This window comes from Chionomys nivalis, chromosome X (genome assembly GCF_950005125.1).
Source record: "Chionomys nivalis chromosome X, mChiNiv1.1, whole genome shotgun sequence".
Taxonomy (NCBI): domain Eukaryota; kingdom Metazoa; phylum Chordata; class Mammalia; order Rodentia; family Cricetidae; genus Chionomys; species Chionomys nivalis.
Window position 1 is genome coordinate 21872124 of NC_080112.1, and position 19923 is coordinate 21892046.

Sequence of the window (19923 nt, forward strand, 5' to 3'; positions counted from 1 at the left end):
AAAATCTCATCCTTAGACATTATTTGGATAGTGTGCAGATTCCTTCCTGGAGAGATACTTGATCTGCTAAACAGTCATAACTTTTTAACAAATTTTCATTGCCAAATTTAACAATATGAATTTTCAGTATCCTTTGACATGGATTAAATTTTGTCTGTCAAATTAATGTTACCCTTTTCAATAGTATTATTTTTAAGTAACTTTTTATATTGGATAGTATTAATCCTGTCAGCTACTTGTTCATTATTAGGCTGTAAAAGCTGCATTATTTTTAAAAGTGCCTTATTCTTGACTCTTTTGTAAAACCATTATATGAAGAAAAAAACCTGACTCCCAATATCCAATAAATGTATATATCACAATAAACATATAAACCTTGCAGAATATAATCCTAAGTATTAGCAAAAAATTACTAAAATTCTGAATGATAATGTTGTCTGCCATTATATAACTTTCAATTTCATTGATTTAGTAATTAATAAAATGTTTATTTGTTTTGAGGCCCAGTAATTGTTTTAGTTGTAATAATATTTATTGTTGTGGTCACAGAATTAAATCAATTTCATAATAGAGCAATAAGCCCAGAACTCATGAGCAGGGAACACAAACTGGAAGCTTCGCACATTGCTATGTGGCAGGGCATGCAGGAGTGGCAGAGGGGGGATGTGTGCTAACTTGGGAAATTTCCACGTCGCCGCAGACATTTAGCTCCACTGTGGTGGGAGTTAAAAAAAAAAACTGCTTGGTACATAAATGCAAGTCAAGCAGACAGGGGTAGGAGACTCTGGGCTGTGGACAGCTTATGCCTTTAAGCCAGTCCAACCAGTAGGTATGGAGTTCAGATCTATGTGGGCGCCAGATGAAGACAGATGCTAAAAAGAAATCCCACACTTGCTCAGAATTGAATATAATAGAGGGTTATTTATTTAGGGGTAGACTCACAGATCACAGTCCTCTGATACAACAGGGAACAGCAAACAAATAAAGCAGCCGGAAAAGAGAGCAACCACATACTTTACATAAGCATATATGGTGTAAGAGGCCACACCCAAGTGGGCAGGTAACTTAAAGGCTACTGAAGGTAGGAATTCCTACAGCAGGCTTTTAGCTTATTTTTGATGCTTGTGGTTTTCATAAGGGATATTTGTCTTTCCAGACCTGGCTTGTTTTCCATAAGATCCATCATCTTCCCTCAAGCACTGCAGTATGTTCTTTGCAACCACGTGAAACCGCCTTTTGTACTGGTATCATATTTCCCTTATCAATTTGTCCATGAATTGGCACCTAGGCTGAATCCATGATTTGGGTTCTGTTAGTAGTATGGATAGTCAGGTATCTCTGTAGTAAGGTGCTTTTGGTTCCTTTGCCTTAAAGCCATGAGTTAAGTTAGGGCTAGGCTATGTGGAAGTCCTATAGTAAATGTTTTGAGACACCTCCGTAACTATCTCCGTGATTGTCAGACTGATTTACATATCCTGGTGCAAAGCCTTCCTAGCTCCTTCAACCAAGCCCTGTACTTGGCCTTTCCATTCCTTTTTCCTTTATGAGTGTGTGAGTGTGTGTCTTTGTGTGCACGTGTCTATGTGTATTTGTGTGTTTGCATTTTGATGGGGTAGCATACGCATCTTTGATCACAAATCTTCATATACTAGTCTAGTTATTTTCTTGGTTTCAAAGGGAAGCTTCTGTCATTCCTAATTAGCTTCTTTAGTGCTCATGCCCTGTGTGATCACTCATAGGCACTATACCAGGGAATGGTAGGCTGTATTACCTTTAATACAGGTGGCAAATGAGTTCAGAGAGGTCAGAGATCATGCCAGGAGACAAATTTTCCTCTGCTAAAATGCTCCCAGCTTTTCCCCGGGCATCAACCTTTTCATGCCTAGATCCCAAGCATGCACCCATTAATGCACCCGTAGCTAGGAATTATAATTATATAAACCTTTACAACCCCTCCAATCATTGAATTCACTCCACTATACCCACTCCCTTCTTCCTGTTCTGTCCGCTGAAATGTTGCAGCTATTAGGTGCATGGATAGGCTTCCCAGAAGTGGAAGACGGCCTGTGTCTCTGTCGCTGGCTGACCACGGCATTCTGTGCTCTCCAAAGAATGAAGAGCACAAGTCTATTGTGCTACGAAAAGACTGAAAGAAATGGGACTTGCTGGCCAACCTCAATCTGTGTCCATTGGTTTTCTCCTTGGGTTCATTTTGCTTTTCTCTGGTGTTCTCTCGTCTCAGCAAGGGATGTGAGATAACCAAGTATGGCCTCAGCTGCAGGTTATGTAGAGCACATATCGTGCCTGGAATCTCGCACATTGATCCTCTCTAGTTGATATGTCCATGGCTGATGGAGAGAGGGGTCCTTTGGAGTTGGATGAGGGGAGGTCTCTTTGATTGGTTCTGTTCTCCTGCCCAAGCAAGTGGGACTGCAAATGTATCACTGTTCTTAAGACCTTAAGTGTTAGTGTTAGGAGCCAGTGTGTTTGTAGTCTCTGGAAACTCAAAGATGTCCTCTGAGACAGGACTCTTTCGAATCACATTTATGTGGAGGGACTGAGAGTTTAAAGGAAACGTTAAAGAAGAGGCTAAGTGTGAAGCATCGCTTCAAGAGGCATCAGCATCTTACATTAAGAAATAGTGATTTGTGGGCTCCACGAAAGGAATTCTGTTCTGGGGTTTTTCGTGGCACACGTAATCAAGTACAAGGAAAACTGGGCTAAAACCAATGTTACAAATACAAAGAGCACACTGTTTGCTTGTTGGTAAACAAAACAAAAGAAAAATGACTGTACAAAGCAGTTAGGACCTAAGATTTCTATTGCTGAAATAAACCATCAGGGCCTCTTTTGAGATGTGATCTGTGAGTGCTGGTAGGTGCTCCAGGACTGTGTACAGAACGAGATGTTTTCAACAGACCCTCTGTGTTTCTAATATGTGCTTTCTTTTTTTTTCTAAAGGGATGGACAAAGAGCAGCAGTTAGAGAATTCAAGATCACCCCTGAAGAAAACGAAACTAGTTAAAATCAAGAAAAAGAAATGTGTCAGGTTTCTGTTACCTCAGCAAGCTGACAAGAAAACCAAACCCTCTTACCCTGGAGATGCAGATCAGGAAGTGTTAAAATGTGAATGCCCTTACTGCCAAGCTTGTGTGGTGACCACGTCCGGAGTCTGTGGGGACCAGGACAGAAGCAACCTCTCATTCACCCTCCTCAGAAAAGCTGATACAAGACCTCCTTAACCTGACACTCAACCCTTGTTCCACCCAGCCCCCTGTTCTGCCAGAAGGAATACAAAAAAGAGATAACAAAGTGCATTGGCAGCAGAAGAACAAAAAGGGGTTTCAAAAGGTTCTCCCCGAATGAACAGAATAACTCTGGCAATGTCATCCTCATGTGAAGAAGATCAGAACCTACACTATCATGAGTATCAACATCACCAATCCCTAGGGTGATATGGTTTTGGTTGCATGGTCACTAAATGTATCAGCATCCAGCTTGGTGTCAATAATAACTTTGGATGGCAAGTTTCAAGCCTATCCCACAAATGTAGCAGCCTTTTTCTTAGTAGTTTTGACATCCTCCCTGGGGCATTCTGGGAAGAGATACTCTTTTTCAAGGGCCATCATGTTGTAATAAGAGCGGCGGGGCTGCGTCCCCGGTACCCGGCCGCCCGCATGGCTTATGCCCCAAAATAATTACATGGAAATTGTATTCTTTTATACACTGCCTGGCCCATTGGTTTCAGCCTCTTATTGGCTAGCTCTTACATATTGATCTAACCCATTTCTAATATTTTGTGTAGCACCATGAGCTGGCTTACCAGGAAAGATCTTAACCTGCATCTGTCTGGAGTGGGAGAATCATGGTGACTCCCTGACTCGGCTTCTTTTTCCCAGCATTCTGTTCTGTTTACTCCACCCACCTAAGGGTTGGCCTATCAAATGGGCCTAGGCAGTTTCTTTATTAATTAACCAATGAAAGCAACAGATTAATACAAGACCCACCTCCATCACCATCACACAGCAATAGTTCTATACTCCCGATGCTGCTGTTTCCATGGGTGAGCTACCATCTTTCCCTCCATGGTTTTTGACTCCTCCTTAAGTTGTTGCCAATAAAGATAGAACATTGATGTAGAGTGTATGTCTTTCTGTTTTCAAAACTGTGTCCATTCCATTTTATTGGCTGGAACCCAGAAGAATCACCAGGACTTACTGAGGTGTGTGTGTGTGTGTGTGTGTGCGCACGTGTGCATGTGTTGTGTGCATATGTGTATGAAATTTTTGTTTCAAATCCATCATATAAATATAATGAAATATAATTCTTCTTTATCTAAAAAGATTCTGAACATATAGAACATTCTTCATGTAATTAGTTCCCCAGTTATTTACCATACGCGTTATACAACTACATAATACACTCTAAGCAGGGCACTGGCACTGATACACTGGGTGTGTAGACCTCTCTGTCACTGTATCATGTATGTAAATTCATGCAACGACCACTGCAATCAAGTTTTATTTCTTCTCTCAGAAAAATTTTACTCATGCTGGTTTTTACAATAATACCCAGCAGCATGCTTCAACTGGGACAGCCATTGCATTGCTTGTTAGTTCCATTATCATTTCATTTCACAAACATCATATAAAAATGGTCGGGGTTGGCCTTTTCCACTTACCACCGTACCCTTAATTCTATACACTTGATTGCATATATCAAGATTCCATTCTGAGAATATAGCTTGTGATCCAGCTGCTTGTCTAGCATGTTTGGGCACCTAGATTTGATTCTCCAGTACCCCTCCACACACACACACATTTCACTGGGGCAATGCATACTCCTAATCTGGTTCCATTCACTTGCTGTGCTATTGTAAATTTCACCCCCCCCTTTACTGGACTCTGCTGAGTGACAATCACAGAGAGACAATTTAAAATACATCCTATCAAGGGAGATATATTATTCACTGCTGCAACATTTTTGCCATTGTTTTTGTTTGCCGTGTACACACATGCAAGTGTTGGCATGTGTGTGCTCATGTTATTATTATTATTATTATTATTATTATTATTATTATTATTATTTTAAGGTATAGGGCCTGCTGAGATTTCCACCATCCATGTTGGCATGTCAACTGATGCTGTCATTGAGGAGGTCATGTTTAGGTGACCATAATTTTGAGATTTTATGGGTGCAGTTTCTCCGGCACAAATAGAAGACACTTTTCCTTTGCAAACATCCTGGTCGTCTGGCTCTTACAATCTTTTTTCCCCATGTTTCAGAATATTCCATAAGCCTTTGGCATAGGGGTTGTGTTGTCGATGTATTCATTGGGGGATGTGCCCCTACAATCATTCTCCCTGTTTTCACAATTGTGCATTTCTGTAATAGCCTCCCTCTCCTTCAAAGAGAAGCCCCTTCAATGAAGGGTGAGATGTACTATGCTCATCTATACACATAAGGATAAGTGTTTAGGATGTGCTTGGAAAGGGTCCTGGTCTAGGAAGTGGCAGTGGTGGGCTACCCTCTAGTACCCATGCCCTCACTATATTCTAACATTTTGTTTGTTTGTCTTTCATGTTTTTTGTTTTTATTCTTCTCATTGTATATTGTTGTATTAGGTTTTAGGACTCTTTGTTTTCTTGTTTTTTGAGACAAGGTTTCTCTGCAGTTTTGGAGCCTGTCCTCTTATAGACCAAGTTGGCCTTGCACTCACAGAGATCTGACTGCCTCTGCCTCTGGAGTGCTGAGATCAAAGTCGTACACCTCCACCACCCAGATCAGGTTTTAATATTATTTTGTTTGTTTTTCCCTTTTGTGCTGATGTAAAATTTTTCCACACAATATGTTTTGATCATGTTTTTACCCTACTCCAGCTCCTCCCACATTCATTTGTCCTGGCCAACTATTCTGGAGCTTGGGGGTCTGCTCTGAAATGTGGATGATAGACCCAGTGACATTCCAGTGTAGAAAACTGGTTTTCCCTTTGCCAGCAGACATCAATTGCAAATAGCTATATGGTCAGTGGTGAGACACTATGTCTAATTCCCTTTCTCAATGCTGGGGCCCTGTCTGGCTTGAACCTGTACAGGTCTTGTGCACACTACCAGTCTCAGCGAATTCTTAGGTATATTGGTCCTGTTTCGCCAAAAAGACAATTTTTCCTTTGAGTCACAATTGTCTCTGGCCTTTACAATCTTTTCTCCTCCTCTTCCACATACCTTCCTGATCCTTGAGAAGAGATCAAAGTCGTACACCTCCAAAAATACGAACACAGTATGTACCCACTCATTAGTGGATTCTAGCCATAAATAAAGGACATTGAGCCTATAGTTGGTGATCCTAGAAAAGCTAAGTAATAAGGTAAAACCAAAGAACAACATATATAGGTTCTCCTGGAAATTGCAAGCAGAGAATATTGTCAGGCAAAAGTTGGGAGCATGGGCTCACACTCTGCCACTGGTTTGTGCTGTGTGTCTTCCTGCTGCTCCGTCCCTTTGGCCTTCGCTGATTGCAATGGAAGAAGAAATTGCCATGCTCGTCATTGACAATGACTCTGGCATGTGCAAAGCTGGCTTTGCTGGCGATGATGCCCCCAGGGCCGTGTTCCCATCCATTGTCAGACACCCCCGACACCAAGGCATCATGGTGGGCATGGGCCAGAATGACTCGTACATGGGAGACGAGGCCTAGAGCAAGAGAGGTATCTTGACCCTGAAGTATCCCATCCAGCACGGCATCATCACCAATTGGGATGACATGGAGAAGATCTGGTATCACACCTTCTACAATGAGCTGCGTGTGGCCCCTGAGGAGCACCCGGTGCTTCTGACCGAGGCCCACCTGTACCCCAAAGCGAAAAGAGAGAAGATAACGCAGATAATGTTTGAAACCTTCAATACCCCAGCCATGTACGTGGTCATTCAGGAGGTGCTGTCTCTGTAAGCATCTGGGCGCACCACTGGCATTGTCATGGACTCTTGTGATGGGGCCACACATACAGTGCCCATCTATGAGGGCTTAGTCCTTCCCCACACCATCTTGCGTCTGGACCTGGCTGGCCGGGACCTGACAAACTACCTCATGAAGATCCCGACTGAGAGAAGCTACAGCTTCACCACCACGGCTGAGCGGGAAATCATGCGTGACATTAAGGAGAAGCTGTGCTATGTTGCCCTGGATTTTGAGCAGGAAATGGCCACTGCTGCATCGTCCTCTTCCTTGGAGCAGAGCTATCAGCTTCCTGATGGCCAGGTGGTCACCATCCGCAATGAGTGGTTCCAGTGTCCAGAGGCTCTCTTTCAGCCTTCTTTCCTGTGTATTAAGTCCTGTGGCATCCACATGACCACCGTCAACTCCATCATCAAGTGCGACGTGGACATATGTAAGGACCTGTACGCCATCACAGTGTTGTCTGGTGGTACCACCATGTACCCAGGCATTGCCGACAGGATGCAGAAGGAGATCACAGCCATAGCGCCCAGCACGAGGAAGATCAAGATCATCGCTCTCCCTGAGCGCAGGTGCTCAGTCTGGATCGGCGGCTCCATTCTGGCCTCACTGTCCACCTTCCAGCACTTGTGGATCAGCAAGCAGGAGTACGACGAGTCGACCCCTCCATCGTCCACCGCAAATGCTTCTAGATGGACTGAGCAAGTGCCAGGCATCTGCTGCATGAGCTGATTCTGAAGTATCAATTTGCCCTGGCAAATGTACGTACCTCATGCTAGCCTCATGAAACTGGAATAAGCCTTTGAAAAGAAATTTGTCCTTGAAGCTTGTATCCAATATCAGCACTGGATTGTAGAACTTGTTGCTGATTTTTGACCTTGTATTCAAGTTAACTGTTCCCTTGGTACATGTTTAATGCCCTGTACATATCTTTATTTAGTCCTTAGTCATGTGGTTTGGTCAGTTGGTGGCTGGGGAGAGCGAGAGCATGCTGTGGAAGAGAAATCCCCAGCCTGGTGGATGTGTGAACACCATGCAGTGATCTGTACAGGGTATTAACTGACTGCTGACTTCCAGGATTTCTTGAGGCTGGCAAGGGTTCCTGAACCAGTTACCACTTCTGTCTTGCCAGTCTAACAGCGTGGGAAAGTCCTAGCCTTAGGACCCAGTTCTGGTGTTTTCCCTCCTGACTGCTGTGGGTTGTTACTTGCCTTGAGCTGGGAACGTTAGCATTGACACCTGTAAATGTATTCATTCTTTTAATTTATGTAAGGTTTTTGGTACTCAATTTAAGAAATGACAAATTTTGGTTTTCTACTGTCCAGTGAGAACATTAGGCCCCAGCAACATGTCATTGTGTAAAGAAAAATAAAAGTGCTGCAGAAAAAAGTTGGGAGTATGAGGGTGGGGGTGGTGTAGGGGGAAGGGGAGAGGGGGAGAGAGAAGGGAGAAGGGGAGCATTAGGGAGAGCTTGGGGGAGTGGTATGGTTGAGATGGAGGAAGGGAAGATATGAGAGCAGGGAAAAAGATATCTTAATTAAAGGAGGCATTGCAGGGTTGGCAAGAGTCTTGACTCTAGAGGAGATCCAAGGTGTCCACGGGGATGTCCCCAGCTAGGACCCTAGGCAGTGGAGGAGAGGGTGCCTGAACTGGCCCTGTCCCTTAAACAGACTGATGACTATCTTGAATATCACCATAAACCTTAGTCAGTGGAAAGATGGAGATAGAGACAGAGACCCACATCGGAGCACTGGACTGAGCTCCCAAAATCCAGTTGAAGAGCAGAAGGCAGAATATGAGAGAGCAAGGAAGTCAGGACCGCGAGGGGTTGGTCCACCCACCGAGACAGTGTGACTGATCTAATGGGAGCTCACCAAAGTCAGCTGGATTGGGGCTGAATGAACATGTGATCAAACTGGACCATCTGACTATGGCTCACAATTGGTGCAGACTGAGAAGCCAATGATAATGGCACTGGGATTTGTCTCTACTGCATGTACTGACTTTTTGGGATCCTAATCTATTTGGATGCACATTTACCTAAGCCTTTATGGAGGTGGGAGCACCTGGGACTTCCCACAGGGCAGGGTACTCTGCCCTCTCTTAGGACTGGAGGGGAAGGTAGAAGGGGGAGGGGAGGAGTGAAATGGGTGTAGGGGAGAAAAGGAAATTTTGAATGGTATTATTTATAAAGCAGTAAAAAAAACCTTCCCATGACGTTTGTTCCACTATCACACCAGGATAACTTGCAGACTGGTCGCTGCTGTGAGTCATTGGTTTACTAGCTGGATGATGTTGATGATTACCTTTTTACTTAGACAGCTTTTAAAGTACCTTCTTACACCATGAAGTCTCGTCAGTAGAGGTGAATATTCTAGTTAGGTACCAAATTGATTTTAATTTTAGAGTTTGTATCTGTCAAGCAAGAGCCCTGATTTAACTCTCCAGAAAGAACAAGCAAAAGCAAAAATAAAAACAGGACTAAGGTTCCCCTAGTGTCACCTGTTAGTCCTTGAAGCCTTTCCTGATAGCCCATTTCCATTCCTTTCTGATGTATGCCAACGCGAAGAATGTTTCTCTACAAGGCACTTACTTCACCACCACCACATGTGGATAAGATCCAGAGTAAGCAACAGGAACCAAAGAACAGAGCACCTACAGAGCAAGAGCACAAAACTGCCAGGAAACATTTCAAGGACTATGACTCCAGATGCCCGGGTCCACCTGCGATATCACAAAGATTAAAAGACAAGACAATATGCCTCCTCCAGAGGCCAGCCACTGTGTTGCAATAGGCCCCAAGGAAAGCAATTTAGTTGAAACAGAAGACAAGGACTGGAAAGCAGAAGCTATAATATCTTCATAAATCTTAAAGAGGATGCAAATAAATGTCTTAATAAAGACCATAAAATACAAATGGTTGAATAAAATATTAAAAATATTTCAAGACAATGAAGTAGAACTTAACGAAGAAGTAGAATAACTAAGAAAACCCAAACTAAAATAATACTGAAAATGAAACCTCAGAATCAAACAAAAACTTCAGAGGCAACACAAAATGATTAAAAGACAAAGAAGGAAACCAATTTCCATCATGAGCGTTGATCCAAAAATATTCAATAAAATGCTCAAAAATCAAATCCAAGAACATATCAAGAACATCATTCAACATGATAAAGAGGGCTCTATAACAGAGAAACAGGGATGGTTCAACATATGAAATTCCATCAATGTAAACAACCACTAAAAGAAAAATCCACATTAGTATCTCATTAAATGCTGTAAAAGCCTTTGACAAAATCCAACACCAACACCCTTACATGACAAAAGCTTTAGAGAGATCAGTGATACAAGGGACATATCTAAACCTAGTAAATGCAATATACACCAAGTCAATAACCAACATCAAATTCAATGGAGAGAAATTCAAAGCAATTTCACTAAAATTAGAGACAGACAAGGCTGTCTACTCTCCATATCTATCCAATATAATACTTGATGTTCTAGCTAGAACAATAAGAGAACAAAATGAGATCAATGGGATTCAAATTTGAAAGAAAGAAGTCAAAGTATCATTACTTACAGATGATAAGATGGTATACATAAGTCACCTCAAAAATTGTACCAGAGAAACCCTACATCTGATAAAGAACTTCAGTGAAGTGACTACATGCAAAATTAACTTTAAAAAAGTAGCCCTCATATGTACAAACAATAAACAGTCTGAGAAAGGAATCAGGGGAACAATACCCTTCACAATAGGCACAGACAATATAAAGTAACTTTCTGAAAAGAGCACCAATAGTGTAGAGTACCAATAGTGTAGAGCACCAATAGTGTAGGCACTAAGATCTACAATAAGTGGGACCTCATGAAACTGAAATGCTTCTGTTAGACAAAGGATATAGTCAATAGTATAAGACAGCAGCCTATGGAATGTGAAACAATCTTCACCAACCCCACATCTCACAGAAGGCTGATATTCAGAATATATAAAGAAATCAAGAACTAGACATTAAAAAATAACTCAATTTAAAATGGTGTATAGATCTAAACAGAGAATTCTCAATGGAGGAATGTCAAATGGCCAAGAAACAAAGAATTTTCCAACATCTTTAGCTATCAGGGATTTGAAAATTAATATATGTGAGATTCCATCTTATACCTGTTAGAATGGCTAAGATCAAAAACACTAATGAGAACCTACACTGAAGACGATATGGCAGAAGGGCAAAACTCTTCCTCTGCTGGTGGGATTGCCATCTTTTACAGCCACTTTGGAAATCAATATGTTGTTTTCTCAGAAAACTGAGACTTGATCTACCTCAAGACTTCCTGGGCATATACCCAAAGGATGCCTAAACATACCACAATGACACTTGCTCAACTATGCGCATAGCAGCTTGTAGATGGATGCTTCTCTCCCACTCACCAGTGATGTGAGCCCACAGGTAAGAGACCACTGGATAGACTCATGGGAATTTGTACATTCCATATGAGAAACTCCACTTCAACAACATAGGGCAGTCCAAATTCCCTGCTCTACAGGAAGACCAAGGTCCTTCCACTTCTATCTAGGTCCAGGAAGGTGAGCATCCAAACAGGCTACACTCCCACAAAGCCAGTTCATGTATTAGGATCGAAACCTAGTGCCATTGTCCTTGGCTTCTCATCAGCCTTCATTGTCCGCCTTGTTCAGAGAGTCCAGTTTCAACCCATGCTTATTCAGTCCCAGTCCAGCTGGCCTTGGAGAGCTCCCAATAGATCAGTTCCACTGTCACAGTGGGTGGGTGCACGCCTCGTGGTCCTGATTTCCTTGCTCATGTTCTCCCTCCTTCTGCTCCTCATTTGGACCTTAAGAGCTCAGACGGTTGCTCCAAATTGGGTCTCTGTCTCTCTCTCGGTCCATTGCTAGATGAAAGTTCCCGTGCCATTCTCCTTGGCCTCTCGTCAGCTCTCATTGTCCGCCACATTCAGAGAGTCCGGTTTTATCCCATGTTTTTTTCAGTAGCAGCCCAGCTGGCCTTGGTGAGCTCCCAATAGATCGGCCCCCCTGTCTCAGTGGTTGGGTGCCCCCCTCATGGTCCTGACTTCCTTGTTCATGTTCTCTCTCCTTCTGCTCCTCATTATAACCTTGGGAGCTCAGTCCAGTGCTCCAGTGTGGGTCTCTGTCTCTATCTCCATCCATCGCTAGATGAAGGTTCTATGGCGATATGCAAGATATTCATCAGTATGATTATAGGATAGGTTCATTTCAGGTTCCCTATCCTCAGGTGCCCCAATGAACTAACTGGGGACATTGCCCTGGGCATCTGGTAGCCATTCCATGTTCAAGTCTCTTGCCAACCCTTAGGTGGCTCCCTTAACTAAGATATGAGTTTCCCTGCTCCCCAATCCAACCTTCCTTTAACCTCAATCACCCCGATTCCCCCAGTTCCCCTCATCCTCTCCTTCACACTTTTCTCTCCCCATCACCCCTCATCCCCATCCCACCCCACCCCCCAAGATTCCAATTTTTTGCCCATCAATCTTGTTTATTTCCCATAGCTGGGAGGATATCTATATGTTTTTCCTTGGGTTTACCCTCTTGTTTAGCTTCTTTAGGATCACAAATTATAGACTCAGTGGCCCCTATCCATGGCTAGAAACCAATTATGAGTGAGTACATCCCATGATCTTCTTTTTGGGTCTGGGTTACCTCACTCAGGATCGTATTTTCTATTTCCATCCATTTGCATGCAAAATTCAGTATCGAGAGGGAGGGGGAGTGGACTGGGGGGAGGAGAAGAGGAGTGGGGATAGGGGGAGGGGAGCAGGGGGAGGGGGCAATATGTGGGAGGAGGGGGAGGGAAATGGGAAACGGGGAGCAGTTGGAAATTTTAATTAAAAAAGAATAAAAAAAATAAAAAAAAATCTAATTAGTAATAAAGCTGAGAAATAGAAAAAAAAAGAAAACTGAGAAGTAATTAGTTTCTGGCAAATGTAGCTCTCAATTGGAGGAAGAATAGAGTCAGGGTAACCTGACCTTTCGTAAGTCATCTTAATAAAGACTGGTTTTATGCAACATGCATACTTGTGGTCAGAACAGACAATAAAATAGATAACATTATTGAAATGTGGGTATCATGTGTGGAAAGTATTATGAAAATATACAATGATCATTAATTTAATAACAGAGGGTTTGGAGAAGAGCTTCCTTGAGAGGGGGGAAAAACATTGTTGGAGGAATGTGGAGAAAGACTAGATTTTCATCAGAAATAGTGAACTTTGAGCAAAAGTGCCTTAGGAAGATCACCAAATAAAAAAATCTGGAGTGAAAAGGGATCTCAAATACAAGGCCAGGATTTGGAGTTTAGGTCCACAGAAGGCAACCACGTGTCAGGGTGTACTCTGAATGCTTATTTGTCCTGGCAAGAACAAAAGCACAGAGGATAGAGGGCACAAATGATTTTACAAGGAGTCAACCATACCCCAAAATATCCACACAGAGACAATAAAGCACAATAATTTATATCTATTGATAAACTGAGTGATCTTAGCTTTCTCTTACATTTTCTTGATGATAAATTTTAAAGTAATGAAGTCTTTTAAATGCTGAAGGACCTGCTGGACATGGAATGTCAAGCATCATTTTGATTCGGTCACTTTGCAGTGAGTAGGGATCAGATTTCAAACTATATTATCAATCTTTGATTTATGTTTATTGTATATGTTTTTGCTATTCACTGTTAAGGTTTATTTAAAAAGGTGTTTTTAGAATGATTTAGAACGGTCAATCCACAAACAATTAAATTTTAGTCTAATATTTTACTGTGAGTAAGCCTATAAAATATCTTATACAATATATTACTTTAATAAATTCAGTAAAAATTAAAAAAAAAAAAACAACATAGGGAACACTTGTATTTTGGATAGCCACATCAATTAAGTAGAAATCTTGTAAAATCATGACATTTTTCCCTTCCATAATATTCCAACAGTGTATAAATCATTCTTGAAACCTGACTTTTCCTGTATGAGCAACCTTTTCCACACTGTAAAGCCCTGGTGTGAAAGTATTCACTTAGCCAAACCTTTGTTCTAATGGTCAAGTCTTTTTGTTTGTCCCCCCCATACCTATGCTTACTGACAGGATTCATTGACAAGAAAGGAGTCCTAATCAGGAGGCAAGGAGCAGAGACACAATTTGTCTGTTCTCTTTGATAAACAGGTCTGCATAGCCCTAAATTCTCTAGCATCAGACTCAGGAAGACGCAATCTATTGGCCTTGTGCTCCAAACTAATGACCTATTAATATTTCATATTTACTCCTCACCTTGGTTTCAATTAACATAAGCTCATAGCCTCAGGAAATTAACTGTTTATGCCCTTACCCCTAGAGATACAGGAATAAGGCTTGAGTCACTAAGCCAGTCCCAGAAGAAAAATTCCCTTCTTACCTGGGTGCAGGTAGGCACCCCACTAGATCTGAAAACAGAGTTTCCAAAGAGATTTGCTTTAATACAATCAGCTAGATTCTGATGCAAATGAAGCACTTTTGTCTTTGTTCCTGGCCCACAGGTTACTAAGGTTACCAAGGCTGTGTTCCCAGACACCCAGCAAAGGAGCAAAAGTGCTCAGAAAATGCAACAGCACTGCTGTGTTTTTCTACAATTATTAGTCACAAACTTCTAGTTTAACTAGTTATGCTTAAGAAATGTAGTCAGCACACAAAAACTTCTTTTCAAAATTTTGTATTAAATCAAAGTCCCGTTCTTAATTAATCCTCCCGGTATCTACTGGGGAGCTCTACAGCCATGTGTCCTCTTAGAAGCAAGGTACTTCCTCACCAGGTTCAACTGGTTATTGCGGTTCTGTGAAATGCATTGATGGAGGAAGGTCATTGGTTAAAAAATAAAGAAACTGCTTGGCCCTCATAGGTTAGAACATAGGTGGGTGGAGTAAACAGAACAGAATGCTGGGAGGAAGAGGAAGTGAGCTCAGACTTGATAGCTCTCCTCTCTGGGACAGATTCGATGAAGCTCCGACCCAGGATGGATATAGGCTAGAATCTTCCCGGTAAGCGCACCTTGGGGTGCTACACACATTATTAGAAATGGGCTAGTCCAGGTGCAAGAGTTAGCCGAGAAGAGGCTAGATATAATGGGCCAAGCAGTGTTTAAAAGAATACAGTTTGTGTGTTGTTATTTCGGGGCATAAGCTAGCCAGGCGACCAGGAGCTAGGGCGGCAGGAACACAGCCCGCAGCTCTCACTACAATGCATGCTTGTTAACTGTTTGTATACAAACTGAAAACCATATGGGATGAGTAAAACAATGAAGTAAAAACCCCATCACCGACCCCATCCACTCTCTTCTAAAAACCCATCATTTGTGAGAGTTCATATTTGGCCTTCCAAAAGAAAGTGCCTCTGAGTTCAATATTAAAGCTTGCTTTGGCAGATAGATTCCATATCAGGCAGCCCTTTAGGAAAATGCCAGCAGAGAGGTTGAAAGCTCTAGTTGGGTATATGATGTCACCACCACTAACTAGATTCATTTGCTTCCAAAAGTGGTCAATTGGGTCCCATACCCCCAATCCTGTATTTACTGGTGTCCTCTGTTGAACTTTCTGGAATGATCAAGGCAGAGGTAAGAAGCTGAGAGGCAGAGGGGACCCTTTGCTCCTCAGGGGCCTCTGCAGGTCTCAGGTACACAGGAGGTCACCCTATCCATACCAGCTCCCTGAAGATAGGCCTTTTTATCCCTGCCTGTGTGTCCCATGGCAGGCCTTGTCACCTCCTCCCTGCTTGCAATGAAGTCTAAGGACTCTGTCATTTGGGACCATTTAGGAATCTCCAAGATTTAGTGAGTGCTTCAAAAGGACCTCCTGACACCTAGCACTAAAGCTTCCCCTGTGACACTCCCTGCCACAGCCTGAGAGAACACTCAAAATGACTTTGAGGCCTTTCTGCTGTGGTCATGAAACCTACTGCCAGACCCACCCAAAAGCCATCTGAATCTCAAAAGTCTCACTGTTAAAGTGGGTGATCTTAAGGATTTCAGTTTGAATGTTTAGGAGGATGTTTGTTTGCTTGTTTTTTTTCTGAGTGTTTGTTGTTTTGAAACAGGGTCTCACTATGTAGCTTTCACTGTCCTGAAACTCACTCTGTAGATCATGCTGGCCTCAAACTTACAGATATCCACCTGCCTCTGTCTCCTGGGTTCTGGAATTAAATGTGTATCCCACCATGTGAATCTTTGTATGTACACTAAGCCTTCATTGCTACCCTGCCTTCTGGTAAGTTTTGGTGTGGTCTAAAGACTTGCCCAGTGCCATAGAACAAAATCATCCCTGCCTGATTTCTACAGCACCTCTCTGCTTGCATTAATCTGTTATCTAACTGGGCAAAGCAGAGCATTAAGGGGACACAGTGGTTACTGCATTTCCCATTGCTCTTTAGATGTCCTTTAACACTCGGGCCACTTTTAGACATAGTTTACCCCACTTATTGTATTCTGTTAAAATGTCTGCCCTTTCCTGCTACCATCCCACACCAATTACTTTCAGAAAATTGTGTTTAAAATGCCAAGTAATGCTTGTCCTTCTGCGACAGATCACAGAGACCTGCCTCTCCCTCCAGCCCTGGGATATTAAGCCCCATTTATCACTGTTCAATAATTTTAAGTGCTGTTAAATTCTGAAACTGTTAGTACAATCTGGAGATTTCCTTGACTCTAAACATCCTTTGAATGTTCTCTGCATGTGATTCAGACTTCCAAGCCCGGACTTCTGCCTGTCAGCCTTATGCAGTTCCCATTCAGAAGCCTACCATAATGCCTTGGTTGTATCCTGGTGCCTTGGAACAGTGCACAGATGCCTTGTGCAGACTGCAATGCACAAACATATGTGTGCCAGCTCCTGTTCCAGAAGGTGCTCTACCTGCCAGGGTGTTTTCAAATAGCTTTAAGAGGTTTATGTCAGGGTTTGTATTTTGGCATTGCAGCCCTGGACATACACTTCAGAAGACTCTACAGCCATTTCACCAGGGTCAAAGGGCAACACTTGCCCTGGTGGCCCAGTGGGATGGCTGCCATTGGTGCAGTTCACAACATTCTATTAGCATGAAGGGTTGTGAAGTCACTGATTCAAAGACATTTCCTGCACCCCCATTCCTGCTGTATGAGCTGGCAGCTTGCTTCTCTTTCTGGGTCAGCTTGCCCTCTGCTGTTGTAATGTCAGGTCCATTAGAAGAACGTCCCTTGTGGTTTGTTCTTGCCAGTTTGGGGTCTGGGATTTTGTTTTTTCGTGACACCCTGGGCTAAGCTGGTAGCTTGAAGAGGAGATGGCACCCGAGACAGCAGCTCAGAGAGCAGTACCTGCTGTCCCTGCAGAGGCAGCAGCCCTTGGTGAAGCACCAGGGACAGCAAGGGGCAGTGGAAGAGTTCTTGGGCCACACAGGCTGAGGCAGAAATGATGGGGAGCAGGAGGAGAGGATGCAACAAGGAACAACAGAAAGGCAGAGGAGGCAGAGCACTGGTGCTGAAGAAAGACAGAAGGCTGAGAAAAGCCAGGGGTAGAAAAGGGTGGGATCTACCTCCCTGAAAGTGTTTGAGGACTCTGGAAGAGCCAAAGGTCTTGGCATTCTGGAAAGGCCAAAGGTCTTGGCATTCTACGTCTTGCACCTGTGACAAGAACCCTTCTCAGGGGCCAAGGGTCCCAACACTGTAGACCCTAGAGCCTGGATGTTAGGATCAAGGACCCGAGCATTCTAAGGAAGAAATGTAAAACTTGGGAGGGCTCCCTACTTCTGCTCCACGCTGCTGCTGGAAATCAGGGACTGTAAAGGCTCAAATGTCCCACAGACACTGGATATTAAATCCTTGAGGAATAAGTCTCCAGCGAAAGTGTTGGCAGTCAAAGTCTCTGGATTATTAAGCATTAAAGAGAATTTAGTACTATTATTCTGTTTAATGGAAACTGTATTATACTTCCCTCTAACATTTCTTTATATCCATACATTAGTTCTTCTCTCAACACTCACAAGAAAGCCACCATTTGAAGTAGATGGCAATTAAAACTGGAACCTCTAATGGTCAAAGAATAAGAGACTTGGATGCCCCCAAGCCCGCAGAACGGGTCATCTAAAGCATGAATCTGTCCATTCCAAGTCTCAGGGACCATCAGGGAAGAATGGAAGGAACAATTGTAAAAGTCAGGAGTGGTGGATGTTTGTCAGGAAATTCCATTTACAGGACATGACAACACTGTTGCCCACATGAATTCCATTGTAGCTGTGCCCACATGTACAACACATACACAAGATCAAGGCAGGAAAAATCTTCGCATGGATTAGGAAGCAGTTGATGAATTTACAAGGCTAGCTGAGGACTTCTTAGCAAGTGATGTTTATTGGGGAAGAACCCAGCTTTGTAAGGGATTTGGCTCCTGAGAAGTGACCCATGCGCCAATAGATATTCTTAAAGCCCTGCACATACTGGCAGCATTACATGGTCTTAGGAGGATGTTAAAAATTACATATAGTTGGGAGGGAAATATGGCATGAGGGGAAGAACAGCAATTTTATGATGGGATTGATCATAGCAAATTCTATACATCTATGAAATTATTGAATGATAAATTGGTTAAAGGCCATTGATCCCGAGCCTAATGATGTGTTTTCAATCAGATTTCATGTAAAATCAGGAAAGAAAAAGCTACAATGAGTTGCCTTTCAGCCACCACCCATAGGCCATACAATGTATCTGCACACAGACACACACAGAGAAATACATAAATGTAATTTCAAATTTTTAAAAATACATTGAACAATACCCTAATTTAGGAATATATTCTTGTATTTGTGGACATGATTACGTCACAGGAAAGCTTATGCTTGGAGAATTTAACAGATTTCAAAATTCTTTCATTTTTGACATGTGGCTAAAACTATGTAAAATGGGTCTGCTTTGCACAAATACTTGAGGAAAGACCCACACAGGCTAAGTATTTTTTTTTTTTTTACAAAATAACATCACGTACAAATCTCCTGAATAACTTTATCCATACAGCATCTGTATCATGATGATATTATTTGATTTAGACATGCAATATTTCATTATTTTTTTCACTTCCAGAGTATTTCTCCGTTAAAGAAACACTTTACATTAAATATCAAGTGCAACATCTTCGGCATTGCCTCTGACGCAGTGAATTTTCCACTTTAACTTATTTATTTATTTTTTTTGCTGTTTTAAAAGGCTTTATTTTTACTTGATCCAAGACTTGAGAGGGGCTCCAGGGCGTTACAAAGCTTCCTAGTGGCTTCTTGAGAGGTTCGAGTGAAGGTCCTGAGGCGGGCTGGTGCAGAGCAGAGGTGGGAGCCCCTCGGAAGGAGAGGCCTCCTAGCCATGCTTGAGAGTGAGCCGCTCAAGAGGTACTCGCCCAGAGACGACTGGGGCCCAGTAGTCAACCTTCGGAGGTTGGTCAGGTGGTTGCCCATCTTCTTGATGACCTTCACCTCCTTATCCAGGAAGTGGTTTACAAGGAAGTCACAGAGATGAGGATCTGTGCGGGCAGAGCCCAGGGAATGAAGATCCAAGAGGGCCTGGTTCAAGTTCTTCTCCAAGGCCACAGCAGCTTCCATGGCCTCCTGGGTTTTACCTCACTCATCTTGATATGGCTTCTGCACATCCTGAAAGAGTGCACGGCCACCGCGATCGTGCTGCAACTTGAGGAGACGCTTGGCGCCCTTGCGGTTCTCCTCGGCCAATTCGCGGAAGAAGTGTCCTACACCCTCCGGAGCCACGTCATCCCAGTCAAAATAGTAGCCCAGTGAGAGGTAGGTGTAGGAGGCCCACAGGTGAAGGTTGACCAGGGGGTTCACGGCAGCCTCCACTTCGCTGGAATAATTCTGACGAATCTGGGAAGTCATGGTTGAGACGCAGTCTGGAGCTACCCGCAAAGAGACAATGCTGGCTGGTCCTGGGA

The 19923-nt window shown here is 43.0% G+C and overlaps 1 protein-coding gene and 2 pseudogenes across 1 annotated transcript in view; 2 read left to right on the forward strand and 1 right to left on the reverse strand.

The window, feature by feature from the left end:
- LOC130867375 (protein FAM156A/FAM156B-like) overlaps positions 1 to 19923 on the forward strand; it is a 138219-nt gene that overhangs the window by 106852 nt on the left and 11444 nt on the right. The window lies entirely within an intron of this gene.
- LOC130867374 (actin, cytoplasmic 2-like) lies at positions 6520 to 7646 on the forward strand (annotated as a pseudogene).
- Positions 19338 to 19867, reverse strand: LOC130867544 (ferritin light chain 1-like; annotated as a pseudogene).